At 43.5% G+C, this 13,270-nt stretch overlaps 1 protein-coding gene across 9 annotated transcripts in view; it reads left to right on the top strand.

Moving 5' to 3' along the window:
• Positions 1 to 13,270, top strand: part of FBXO46 (F-box protein 46) — a 91,149-nt gene that overhangs the window by 33,496 nt on the left and 44,383 nt on the right. For 4 of the 9 annotated variants that reach the window (XM_069207801.1, XM_069207802.1, XM_069207796.1 and 1 more), the window contains one exon: positions 5,504 to 5,592. The gene's annotated coding sequence lies outside the window, so the exon portion shown is untranslated. Of the gene's footprint in view, positions 1 to 5,503; positions 5,593 to 9,242; positions 9,338 to 11,268; positions 11,389 to 13,270 lie in introns of all 9 variants that reach the window. The other 5 variants (XM_069207803.1, XM_069207798.1, XM_069207804.1 and 2 more) reach the window with 3 other exon arrangements.

The raw sequence follows: 13,270 nt of genomic DNA, 5'->3' as shown, positions 1-13,270 counted from the left end.
TGTCTGCCCCCCTTGGGGGCAGATTGGCCGATTGTAGGTCAATTTGCCCCAAGGGGGGCAGAAACCACTAGGCACCAGGGATCTTTTTTTTGCGCCGTCACGCAAGGGGAGCGACCTTGTAGGCAAGGGTCGCTCCCCGGGGTGGGGTGGGGGGCAAATTTATTTTGGGCCATTTCTGCCCCCCCCGGGGGCAGATCGGCCTATTGTTATTAGGCCGATCTGCCCCCAGGGAGGGCAGAAACCTCTAGGCGCCAGGGCAAATTGTTTTTTTGTGTGTTTTCTTTTTTTTTGTTTGTTTGTTTTTTTAGAGATGGGGAGCGACCCATTAGGCAAGGGTTGCTCCCCTGGGGGGCAAATTGTATTTAGACCATTTCTGCCCCCCTTAGGGGCAGATTGGCCGATTGTAGGTCAATCTCCCCCAAGGGGGCAGAAACCACTAGGCACCGGGGATTTATTATTTATTTTTTTGGCGCCAATGTCACGCAGGGGGAGCGACCCCGTAGGCAAGGGTCGCTCCCAGGGGGGGAGGGGAAATTTATTTTCGGCCATTTCTGCCCCCCCCCCCCCCCCCCCCCGGGGGCAGATCGGCCTATTGTTATAAGGCCGATCTGCCCCCGGGGGGGACAGAAACCTCTTGGCGCCAAGGCAAATTGTTTTTTTGTGGTTTTTTTTTTTTTTTTTTTTTTTTTTTTTTAGAGATGGGGAGCGACTCATTAGGCAAGGGTTGCTCCCATGTGGGGCAAATTGTATTTAGACCATTTCTGCCCCCCTTAGGGGCAGATTGGCCGATTGTAGGTCAATCTCCCCCAAGGGGGCAGAAACCACTAGGCACCGGGGATTTTTTTTTTTTTGGCGCCAATGTCACGCAGGGGGAGCGACCCCATAGGCAAGGGTCGCTCCCGGGAGGAGGGGGGGGGTCAAATTTATTTTAGGCCATTTCTGCCCCCCCTGGGGCCGGCTGAGCTAGAGGCCAAAATCAACAGGTAGGCACTGTTTTCTTTAAAAAAATGTGATGTGTCCACGTTGTGTTTTGGGGCGTTTCCTGTCACGGGTGCTAGGCCTACCCACACAAGTGAGGTATCATTTTTATCGGGAGATTTGGGGGAACGCTGGGTGGAAGGAAATTGGTGGCTCCTCTCTGATTCCAGAACTTTCTGTCACCAAAATTTGAGGAAAATGTGTTTTATTTTAGCCAAATTTTGAGGTTTGCAAAGGATTCTGGGTAACAGAACCTGGTCAGAGCCCCACAAGTCACCCCATCTTGGATTCCCCTAGGTCTCTAGTTTTCAAAAATGCACAGGTTTGGTAGGTTTCCCTAGGTGCCGGCTGAGCTGGAGGCCAAAATCTACAGGTAGGCACTTTGCAAAAAACACCTCTGTTTTCTTTAAAAAAATGTGATGTGTCCACGTTGCGTTTTGGGGTGTTTCCTGTCGCGGGCGCTAGGCCTACCCACACAAGTGAGGTATCATTTTTATCGGGAGACTTGGGGGAACATAGATTAGCAAAACAAGTGTTATTGCCCCTTGTCTTTCTCTACATTTTTTCCTTCCAAATATAAGAGAGTGTGTAAAAAAGACATCTATTTGAGAAATGCCCTGTAATTCACATGCTAGTATGGTCACCCCGGAATTCAGAGATGTGCAAATAACCACTGCTCCTCAACACCTTATCTTGTGCCCTTTCTGGAAATACAAAGGTTTTCTTGATAGCTATTTCTCACTCTTTATATTTCAGCAAATGAATTGCTGTATACCCGGTATAGAATGAAAACGCACTGCAGGGTGCAGCTCATTTATTGGCTCTGGGTACCTAGGGTTCTTGATGAACCTACAAGCCCTATACATCCCTGCAACCAGAGGAGTCCAGCAGACGTAACAGTATATTGCTTTTGAAAATCTGACATTGCAGGAAAAAGTTACAGAGTAAAACGTAGAGAAAAATAGATGTTTTTTTCACCTCAATTTCAATATTTTTCTTTTTCAGTTGTTATTTTCTGTAGGAAACCCCTGTAGGATCTACCCAAATTACCCCTTGCTGAATTCAGAATTTTGTCTACTTTTCAGAAATGTTGCGGTTTCTGGGATCCAGCATTGGTTTCATGCCCATTTCTGTCACTGACTGGAAGGAGGCTGAAAGCACAAAAAATCGTAAAAATGGGGTATGTCCCAGTAAAATGCCAAAATTGTGTTGAAAAATTGGGTTTTCTGATTCAAGTCTGCCTGTTCCTGAAAGCTGGGAAGCTGGTGATTTTAGCACCGCAAACCCTTTGTTGATGCCATTTTCAGGGAAAAAACCACAAGCCTTCTTCTGCAGCCCCTTTTTCCCATTTTTTTAAAAAAACCGAAATTTTCACTGTATTTTGGCTAATTTCTTGGCCTCCTTCTGGTGAACCCACAAAGTCTGGGTACCTTTAGAATCCCTAGAATGTTTGAAAAAAAGGACGCAAATGTGGCGTGGGTAGCTTATGTGAACAAAAAGTTATGAGGGCCTAAGCGCGAACTGCTCCAAATAGCCAAAAAAAGGCTCGGCACAGGAGGGGGAAAAGGCCTGGCAGCGAAGGGGTTAAAGAAACTACACAAATTACCCCTCAGTAGCAAAAGGGTTAAGGAATTTCTTGGAATGTTGACTGACAGTGGATGTTCTTGTTAACCAATATGGTATTTAATTTGTCAACCTTGGAAGGATAAAAGGCCAAGTAGAACATGCAGAAGTTTGACTGTCACATCTTGGTTCATTATTTGGGTAAATACATTCTATTTCCCCTGTATTTCCATTTGTTCAAACTGGTGCATTTTCTCTCATCCATCCACATACGAAATAAAATTTCAAAGTACAAAGATTGTGATGGTAAAGGGAGTAGATGGCAAGGAGAAAGTGTTCTATGAATGAGCCTTGCTGTGACACAAGTAAAAGAACATGTTTCTTTTCTTTTCTTCTCCTCTTGTTATTCACCTTCATCTGGACCTTCCCCAAGACCGTTTTGAGGATTGATAGCAAGTAAAAATGTGTACTTTTGCAAAGAACTATGGTACCTAAGGGCCTGGAACCTCGAAGGTACTTCAAACCATGACTGTCCTAAATTCATAGTGTTGTACTAAAGTACTTGAAGGTAACTGTGTGTAACTTGGTTACCTCGGATACATGTCAGCACCTAGATTTTGTTGTACCTGTGTTGTTGGGGAAGGTCATAAAGGTACCAACCACCACTGCCTTATTCTTAAATAGGCAATGGCTAATAAGTACGCTATAATTGTACACCATTACTACACCAGGTGTGCAACATAAAAGGACACTATATCGAGGACCGTACATCATAAGTAATTACATCACGGTAACTATAAATCGATAAATGTATTTTTATGTTTTTCTTAATCATATATAATGGAAAAGTAGAAAGTAGTCTTGGAAAAACTGGCCTACACTGGGCAAGGTGTGTTTCCTGTGGGTTTGCATCGCTGTAGATTCTGTGATGAGTAGGAGTGAAGAATTATTCTTGAATTGGCACTCTGGAGAATACAGAACTGAGAGCCCCACTTTCTAGCGGATAAAGTCCCATGCCATACCCTTTGATTTCACGCTCGGCCTTTTTGCTCTATGGTAGCCTATAAGGCAATATAACAATGTTGCGAAGGTTCCCTGTCTAACTGCTTTTACCTCTGTGACATCATGCAGTAGAACAGGCGGAGGCAGATGCCAATAGAGCACGGTTTGTTTGCACCACTCAATAATATAACTCAAAATCTGGGACTGAAAAGTCACCCCTGGTGCTGAGTAGATTATACAATATTGAACATCCTAGCTTCTCAGTTTCTTCTTTTCATCGAAGTATTCTCTTCTGGTCATCTGGACAGTCTGTGTGAAATCTTTCTAGAAAGACCAGATGTTGACTTTTTCTTGAGCCAGCTCAGAATGTTTGAAGGATTCTTAAAGTTTAAGAGATTTATAGTGATCGGTCTGCGAAGGACTCCTGGCTCAATGATCTAGGAGCTCCTTCAAATGCAGACATTGACAAGAAAGCGTTCTGCCCCGAAACGTTCATTAGAAAATTTTGCATGTAGGTGTCAATGTTTGTGATGGCAGTGGACTCTGCCAGATTGACTATCCTGACATCGCTACATCTTGACCTGGCTTCTAAATCTTCCTTTTTGTTCTGGGTTGATAGCAACGTTTTCTCCATTGTTTTCACTTTGTCTACAATTAATGTTCAGCCTTCTTCAACATCTATGCATTGTTTGGCTCCATTCAGAGGAGAGCATTACTAATTTAATCTGCTTTGCATCCCATCTAGGGTTTGAGTAGAAACGTGCTGCTATGGTTCAAATGTTAATGGGCCCTTTTGGTATCATTTTTCCCCCAATATGACCTCCATATTAATAGCAACTGTGGTCTTTAAGGGTACTACCAGGGAGGATAATATACCACCCTCAGCAGGGGACAGTGGCTGTATGACTTTTATAAACAGCTCTGCCTCTATTGTAAACATCTTTAGCATGGGCTCCTGGCTGGATTGCTTTTGTCTTAAAAGCAGTTATTCTATGTGTTCATCCCAGCAAGAAGGAACTATTCCAATGGGCCGAAATACAGAGCCAACGCCGTGGACGAGTGCCCTGATTGTGTTTTTTTTGTTTTGTTTTTTTTTTCACTTTTTTTTTGTGTTTGGTGGGAAGGGAGGCTTATGCTCTCTTGGAGGGGTGGGAAGCACACACATGCCAATTCCCACACAGCTGTGCTATGCTGTACAGTAGGCCTTCCTTCCTTCGGATCAGGCTTGAACATCAGTGCCTGTTGCTCTGGCAAGGCTCATCAATACAGTATGTAGAAGAGTGCTGCAAATTCAGTGGGGCAGCATTGTTGCCCCAATGGGACGCACAGGCACACCACCAGCCCATATCGCTGCAGAGCCTATGGTGCTATTTAGCTAAAACTCTTTAGATTGCTTTTCTCAAAATTGTTGACAATTTGTCCTGATGATGGTCCTGGTCAGTTTAACCTTAACAGCTGAAATGTCAACCCATTCATTATAATAGGGACTGCACCAGCAGATGAAAATATGTTTTCTATAATTGTATTTTTTCAGTTTAATGCTTGCCTTTTCACACCTGTTATTGTTTATGTGCAGCCTATTATTCCTAGTTTTATTTGATCTTTGATTGCACCTACATTTTACTAGTCTTGCACTGCACTGTTATTTTATCACTATATTTGACTATGAATTTCATTTAAATATTTTTGGTTCATCAAATGTTGTGTGTATTTACTTACTTTTCTAACGTATTCATTAAAATTTTGGATTACCTATCCTTTCCCTTCTCATCTCTAGGTTTTCCTGAGTGAACCATTTGCTTTGATATATTAATTGTAAACACCAACCTGTAGAAATGTTACTAAAGTTGTTGGCTCTATCTTGAATTGATGTCAACCCGTTAATTGCCATAGTGTTCTGCTGGAAGAGGTGCATGACACAAGAAAATTTAGAAATGTTCATTTATATTTTTTTGTATAGTGCTCAAACCAGATTGCTGTTTAGAGTGCCGGGATAAAGAGGATGATATAATATATTAATTGCTCCAGTGGACGGCCAAAGAGAAGGAGGTAAACCAAAATGTTCAGAATAATTTGCATAAAACAAAGAAACAAAGGCATAAATGTGTACAATGATGGTGATGCTTTTGATTAGGTTAAGTATCTGTAAATTAATGTATCAATCTTGGGTGGTTTAGAAGCATGCAGAGTACACTCTGGCAGCAAAAGTGTCAGGACCTGGGGGGAGCACCTCTTGGGGAACAGGACTCACTTCAGCATAGGCCAACAGCAGGCCTCTGGCAGATCCAGGTGGAGGGCAGCTGAGCAGCAGATGTAGGAAGGCCCCTGGAAGCTTGTTGTGTCCTTGTAATTTAAAAAGGTCAGCCATCTGATCCTTAGAGTCACTTTTGGAGATACTGGGTTCAAGGCAAGCTGATTGTCTTCTTTTTTTAGACAGACGAGCAGTCCTTCTGAATCTTCCAGAGGTCCAGGAGTGTTATGATAAGAGGTTTTAAGATGTCACATGTATACCCAGTGCCATTGTTTGTGTGAGGTAAATCCCTTGACCTACTTCTAAAAATGGTTCTAGTCAGCACTTCAACTTCTCCTGGGTTTGGCTCCAAACTGTTGAGGGTGACAAAGGCAAGGGCAGGCCTGGGGTCAGGTTCATTTTGTGTGTGCTGCACACAGTGTTGTTTGCAGTGCAATCGGGGCAGGGCAGAACTCCTTCACAGGCACCCTGTCAGGAAGATCCACTCCCTTTAGACCAGGCTCCCCTTGTCCTTGGAAGAAATACAGAGCATACCTCATGAGAGCCATTCAGTCATGTGACCCTGGATGCTGGCAGAAAGGCACATTAGGAAGAAAACTGGCATCTTTCTAAAAGTGGCATTTTCAGAATATTATCTTAAAATCCGACTTTACCATTAAATAATAGTATAAATTACAATTCACATGAGGGGAAGAAGCATTTTACTATCTGTCCCCAAATTGAAGTTGTCACTAATAAGAGTAATAAGATAACAACACAGTGTTTGTGTTTTTAGCCAGCCTTAAAAATTACTTTAGGACATTTTCACTGTCAGGAGGTGTATAATTTAAGCACGTCTTACTAATAAAATACCACATACCTTGCCCTGTGAGCCTAATGGGTGACTTACAAGTATTAGACGGAATGTCTGAGCCCTGGCTAAAGTTTTTTTGTGTCAGGTCAAGTTGGTAATTTAAAACTGCACTACAGGCTACAGTGGCAGGCCCAAGACATGTTTTACAGTGGTACTTTTAGTGAGTGGCACAATGTGCGCTGCAGCCCACTAGTAGCATTTAATTTACAAGCCTTACCTGCTTACATGGATGCCTGTTTGAAAGGGTTTTATAAGTAAATAATTAAATGGACCAATCAGATATAGGCCAGAGTAACCATGTTTAACCCCTTCTCAGCATTTCTCTTTCAATCACGTGGGGGAGGCCCGGGGAGGCTTCAAAGGGAAGGAAATACATTTCCTTCCCTTTGAAGTCTCTCCAGGGTTTCAAAAGCCGGATTGCTTGCAATCTGGCTTTTGAAACCCCACTAGACACCAGGGATTTTTTTGGGAAATTGACATAAGGGAGCGACCCCTTGGGGGGGTGGGGGGGGGGGGGAGGCATTTTTTTGGGAAGGCCTTTTCTGCCCCCCCCCCCCGGGGGCAGAAACTTCTAGGCACCAGGGATCCTTTTTTTTTTTGTTTTTGTTTTGGTTCTGTTTTAGGTGGGGAGCGACCCCTTAGGCAAGGGTCGCTCCCCTAGGGGGCAAATTATATTTAAGCCATTTCTGCCCTTGGGGGCAGATTGGCCTATTTTGATGAGGCCAATCTGCCCCCAAGGGGGGCAGAAACCACTAGACACCAGGGAGTTTTTTTTTTTTTTTTTTTTTTTTTTACGTGAATTTCACGCAAGCGGAGCGACCCCTTCGGCAACTGCGCTCCGGGGGGGGTGGGCGAACTGGGGTGGAATTATTTTAGGCCATTTCTGCCCCCCTGGGGGGTCTTGGGGGCAGAAACCACTAGGCACCAGGGATTTTTTGTTTTACAGATGGGGAGCGACCCCTTGGACAAGGGTTGCTCCCCTGGAGGGGCAAATTGTATTTAGGCCATTTCTGCCCGCTTTGGGGGCAGATCGGCCGATTTTAGGTCAATCTGCCCCCAAGGGGGCAGAAACCACTAGGCACCAGGGATCTTTTTTTTTGCGCCGTCACGCAAGGGGAGTGACCTTGTAGGCAAGGGTCGCTCCCCGAGGGGGGGGGGATTTATTTTAGGCCATTTCTGCCCCCAGGGCGGGGGGGCAGAAACCTCTAGGCACCAGGGCAAATAGTTTTTTTGTGTGTTTTTTTTTTTTGTTTTTTTTGTTTTTTTAGAGATGGGGAGCGACCCATTAGGCAAGGGTAGCTCCCCTGGGGGGCAAATTGTATTTAGACCATTTCTGCCCCCCTTGGGGGCAGAAACCACTAGGCACCGGGGATTTTTTTTTTGCCGCCAATGTCATGCAGGGGGAGTGACCTCGTAGGCAAGGGTCACTCCCAGGGGGGGGGTTGGGAGGGGTGGGGGGGCAAATTTTATTTTAGGCCATTTCTGCCCCCCCTGGCTGAGCTAGAGGCCAAAATCCACAGGTAGGCACAGTTTTCTATGAAAAAATGTGATGTGTCCACGTTGTGTTTTGGGCCAATTCCTGTCGCGGGCGCTAGGCCTACCCACACAAGTAAGGTATCATTTTTATCGGGAGACTTGGGAGAACGCTGGGTGGAAGGACATTTCTGGCTCCTCTCGGATTCCAGAACTTTCTGTCACCGAAATGTGAGGAGAATGTGTTTGTTTTAGCCAAATTGTGAGGTTTTCAAAGGATTCTGGGTAACAGAACCTGGTCAGAGCCCCACAAGTCACCCCATCTTGGATTCCCCTAGGTCCCTAGTTTTAAAAAATGCACAGGTTTGGTAGGTTTCCCTAGGTGGCGGCTAAGCTAGAGGCCAAAATCTACAGGGAGACACTTTGCAAAAAACACCTGTTTTCTTTAAAAAAATTTGATGTGTCCACGTTGCGTTTTGGGGCATTTCCTGTTGCGGGCGCTAGGCCTACCCACACAAGTGAGGTATCATTTTTATCGGGAGACTTGGGGGAACATAGATTAGCAAAACAAGTGTTATTGCCCCATGTCTTTCTCTACATTTTTTCCTTCCAAATATAAGAGAGTGTGTAAAAAAGACATCTATTTGAGAAATGCTTTGTAATTCACATGCTAGTATGGTCACCCCGGAATTCAGAGATGTGCAAATAACCACTGCTCCTCAACACCTTATCTTGTGCCCTTTTTGGAAATACAAAGGTTTTCTTGATAGCTATTTTTCACTCTTTATATTTCAGCAAATTAATTGCTGTATACCAGGTATAAAATGAAAACGCACTGCAGGGTGCAGCTCATTTATTGGCTCTGGGTATCTAGGGTTCTTGATGAACCTACAAGCCCTCAATATCCCTGCAACCAGAGGAGTCCAGCAGACGTAACGGTATATTGCTTTCGAAAATCTGACATTGCAGGAAAAAGTTAGAGTAAAACGTAGAGAAAAATTGATGTTTTTTTCACCTCAATTTCAATGGTTTTCTTTTTCAGTTGTTGTTTTCTGTAGGAAACCCTTGTATGATCTACCCAAATTACCCCTTGCTTAATTCAGAATTTTGTCTACTTTTTAGAAATGTTGCGGTTTCTGGGATCCAGCATTGGTTTCATGCCCATTTCTGTCACTGACTGGAAGGAGGCTGAAAGCACAAAAAATCGTAAAAATGGGGTATGTCCCAGTAAAATGCCAAAATTGTGTTGAAAAATTGGGTTTTCTGATTCAAGTCTGCCTGTTCCTGAAAGCTGGGAAGCTGGTGATTTTAGGACCGCAAACCCTTTGTTGATGCCATTTTCAGGGAAAAAACCACAAGCCTTCTTCTGCAGCCCCTTTTTCCCATTTTTTTTGAAAAAAACGAAATTTTCTCTGTATTTTGGCTAATTTCTTGGACTCCTTCTGGGGAACCCACAAAGTCTGGGTACCTCTAGAATCCCTAGGATGTTGGAAAAAAAGGACACAAATTTGGCTTGGCTAGCTTATGTGGACAAAAAGTTATGAGGGCCTAAGCGCGAACTGCCCCAAAGAGCCAAAAAAAGGCTCAGCACAGGATGGGGAAAAGGCCTGGCAGCGAAGGGGTTAAGGGAGGGAGCACATGAATGAATGAAAATCTTTATTTTGATTATACAGATAATCATAAAAGCACAAGATCATAAATAAACATTTACAAATACTATAATAAAATAAAAACCAGAAGCTTAAAAACCCACAAATCGCATCAATACAAAAGGCGTATTGGCATAACATTTTTTAAATAGACTTCATGCTAAAATAAATTTGAAATTATAAAAGAAGAATAACGCCTCAGACAATTACAATAAAAGCCCAAAATTCATAATCTTATTCCAGTAAAGTGCACTCTTCAAAAAATGGGAAACTGCCATGGCAACAAAAGGTTCAATCATCGTTTGTAAGTCTATAAAAGCGGGGCGATATTGATAAAAACCTTTCGCTTTAGGAACAGGCAGCAGAAACCACCTTCTAGGCGGCTCGTAGTGACTGCAAAACAGTACTAGGTGTTCTAAGGTCTGGTGGCGAAATGTTGTCACAAGTCAGACCTTGATCATGGATAGCTCATATTGCCCGGGGGAAACCTAGGCTATGTCGAACAGGGCCTGATCTAAACCTGGTAAGGAGGAGTCTTTCCCATGGATTTCTGACAAAAGAAAGATAAGGTTCCAGGCCAGGACTAGTATTTAAAAGCAACAACTCCCTGGCAGAGAGAGTGCCCAATGCTAGGTTTTCTCTACTCTATCTGGTTTGCTCAAGAAATAACTCCTTCACAAGCTTTCTGTCTGTCCGTTTTAGCAATTCCGGGTTATAAAATAATTCAGCGACAAAGCTATAGATCTAATATAATTAAGCCACAAGATTTTATGGCCTAGCTTGCACCCAAGGCAGTCCTCGATAACCTCCCTATTAAATGAAGTACACTCTCCACTCCATACTGCAATTTATAGCATCATAGAGGCAATTTTAGCATAATCTTCTGCAAACTCTAAGCCCAGCTCCTCATGCATAAACAAACCATGACTAGCAGGGCCTACCCCAAATAATTTCCTGCAAAAGTGTTTTTCTTCACGCTAAATAGCCTTACAGTTCCCAGATTTCTGCACCATGCAGTAAAACGGGTAAACACTTCGGTTTATATATTGGAAACCGTGGCAATACAGGTTTACTCCCAACCATCCGAGCAAATCTAAAAAGGGCCCCACAAGATCGATCGAAACGCATACAACGATTAGCAAAGACTTACCTACCCCTTGATTGTAATGGGTCTACGTTTTGGATTCCGCTTCCCATAGACCATGAAGTGTGTTCCTGAGGTATTTACACCCAGTTCTAAATCACTCATAAAATCAACAAACAGATCCACCAAAACTTTAAGCCCATTCATTGGACGGGAAAGTAAAACTGCATCATCAGCGTATAGTAAGGAAGGCACTGGGGTGCTCTTGACTTTAAAACAATCTTTACCATAGGCAGTCAGGTGAGAATGCAGGCCATTAATATTTAATAAAATAAAAACAAAACAAAATTGCCATCAGGACACAGCACTGCCTAACGCCCCTTGACTAACGCACAAACATTTTATCATTGATTAGGAGGAAAAAATTAACAGAGTCAAAATACCACACAGATTCAGCAAAGGAAGGCAAAAAGTCTGGGGTGAAAGTGCCCGATCCAACAAGAATTGAAAAAAGTTTCTGAGTGAACTTGGACAGGTAAATGCTCTTGTATATCTCTGCTGTTTTGACTCGACTCACAAGTTGTGATACTAGTGATCTAGAATCCTGTCTATCACATTTTGAATTTATTATACAATGGCTGGTTTCATTCTGAATTTTTTCTGCCAGTATGAAACTCGCAAGTCAGTTCTGACTAGTGAGTTTTACCATGGTCTCAAGTACTCAAAGAAATTAAAAAATACAACATCCAGAGGAAAAACGGGCCTAAAACAGTGTGTGAGTTGTTGCAAGTGGCAATTTTTGTAGCTAGATTCAACTGTCATTTTCTGTCTAACTCTTGTGTTGATTCTGCATCCAACCACCTAATGCGGTATACAGCAGTCACGGTGGATTGGCGAAAATTCCTGCCCCCAACCCTCACTGCACACTGCCAAAAGCCATGCACAGCAGGAGAGGATTGAAATTAAATATGTCATTAAAAATACAGTGACATTCACTGGACAAAAACCACACATAAGGTTATAATGGAACTTGTAATAGAGCGGACGGGATATCCATCTCGTTTGTGATGGAGTAATCCCCTCCGCCAAACTCGTTATGAGGCCCTAATTTATGGTTCTGAATGAAATGCGTAAAAAAACACAAAGTTCCTAGTTGTATTTGGTAATGAACGCACACAGCACATGCCAAAAATCACGACGTCCGCCATGCAGAAAACACCTATTTGCCAATGGCATAGATGCACATGAACATTTAACAGGGGAAATACATGGCCAATAGAGTTATGGTGTTTAAAACCATAACCAACAAATTTCAGTGATGTTACACTTTTGAGTCAGAACTATTGTAGGAGGCTGTCCTTGCTTATAGTGGGTACCTTGTGGTACTTACACCTTGTGCCAGGTGCAGATATCCCTTATTAGTAGAATAGAGGTGTTCTAGCAGCTTAGGCACATAGAGGTAGCTATAGCAGAGCAGCTTAGGCTGAACTAAGACATGCAAAGCTCCTACTGTACCACTTAGATCACTTAGTACTATATCATAAGAAAACACAATACTCAGAGTTACTAAAAATAAAGGTACTTTATTTTAGTGACAATATGCCAAAAGTATCTCAGTGGATATACTCCCTTAGGAGGTAAGTAATATACACAAAATATACACACACAAACCAAAATCAGGTAAGTAACAGTTAGAAAAGTAGTGCAAACAGTGTAGAACTCAATAGAATGCAATAGGGAAAACTAAGCCTAGGTGCAACACAAACCATATACTCCAAAAGTGGAATGCGAACCACAAATGGATCCCAGGCCTAGTGTAGTGTGTAGAGGGTCGCTGGGAGTGTAAGTAAACCCTAAGGGTGTCCAAGATACCGCACCCCAAGACCCTGAAAAGTAGGAGTAAAGTTACCCTACTACCCCAGAAAGACAGTAAAGTCGAGATAGGGGATTCTGCAAAGACAACACCTGACTGCAAAGCACTGAAGACGGATTCCTGGACCTGCGGACCTGTAAAGGAAGGGGACCAAGTCTAAAGAGTCACGGGGGGCAGGAGCCCACTAAACCCTGGATGAAGGTGCAAAAGGGCTGCCGCCGGTGGAAGAAGCTGAAGATTCTGCAACAACAGAAGGTGCCAGGAACTTCTCCTTTGGTCAGAAGATGTCCCACGGCGTGCTGGAGGATGCAGAGTTGTTTCCACGCAGAAAGACCGCAAACAAGCCTTGCTAGCTGCAAGAGTCGCGGTTGAAGGTTTTGGGTGCTGCCAGGGCCCAGGAAGGACCAGGAGGTCGCCCCTTGGAGGAGGAGACAGAGGGGGCGCTCAGCAACATGGAGAGCCCACACAGAAGCAGGCAGCACCCGCAGAAGCACATGAACAGGCGTTCAGAAGCTCTGAGCACGACGGTCGACTCAGCACAACA

This window comes from Pleurodeles waltl, chromosome 9 (assembly GCF_031143425.1).
Source record: "Pleurodeles waltl isolate 20211129_DDA chromosome 9, aPleWal1.hap1.20221129, whole genome shotgun sequence".
NCBI lineage: Eukaryota > Metazoa > Chordata > Amphibia > Caudata > Salamandridae > Pleurodeles > Pleurodeles waltl.
Note: the sequence above shows the minus strand (reverse complement) of the source record. Positions and strands in the feature narration are given on the sequence as shown.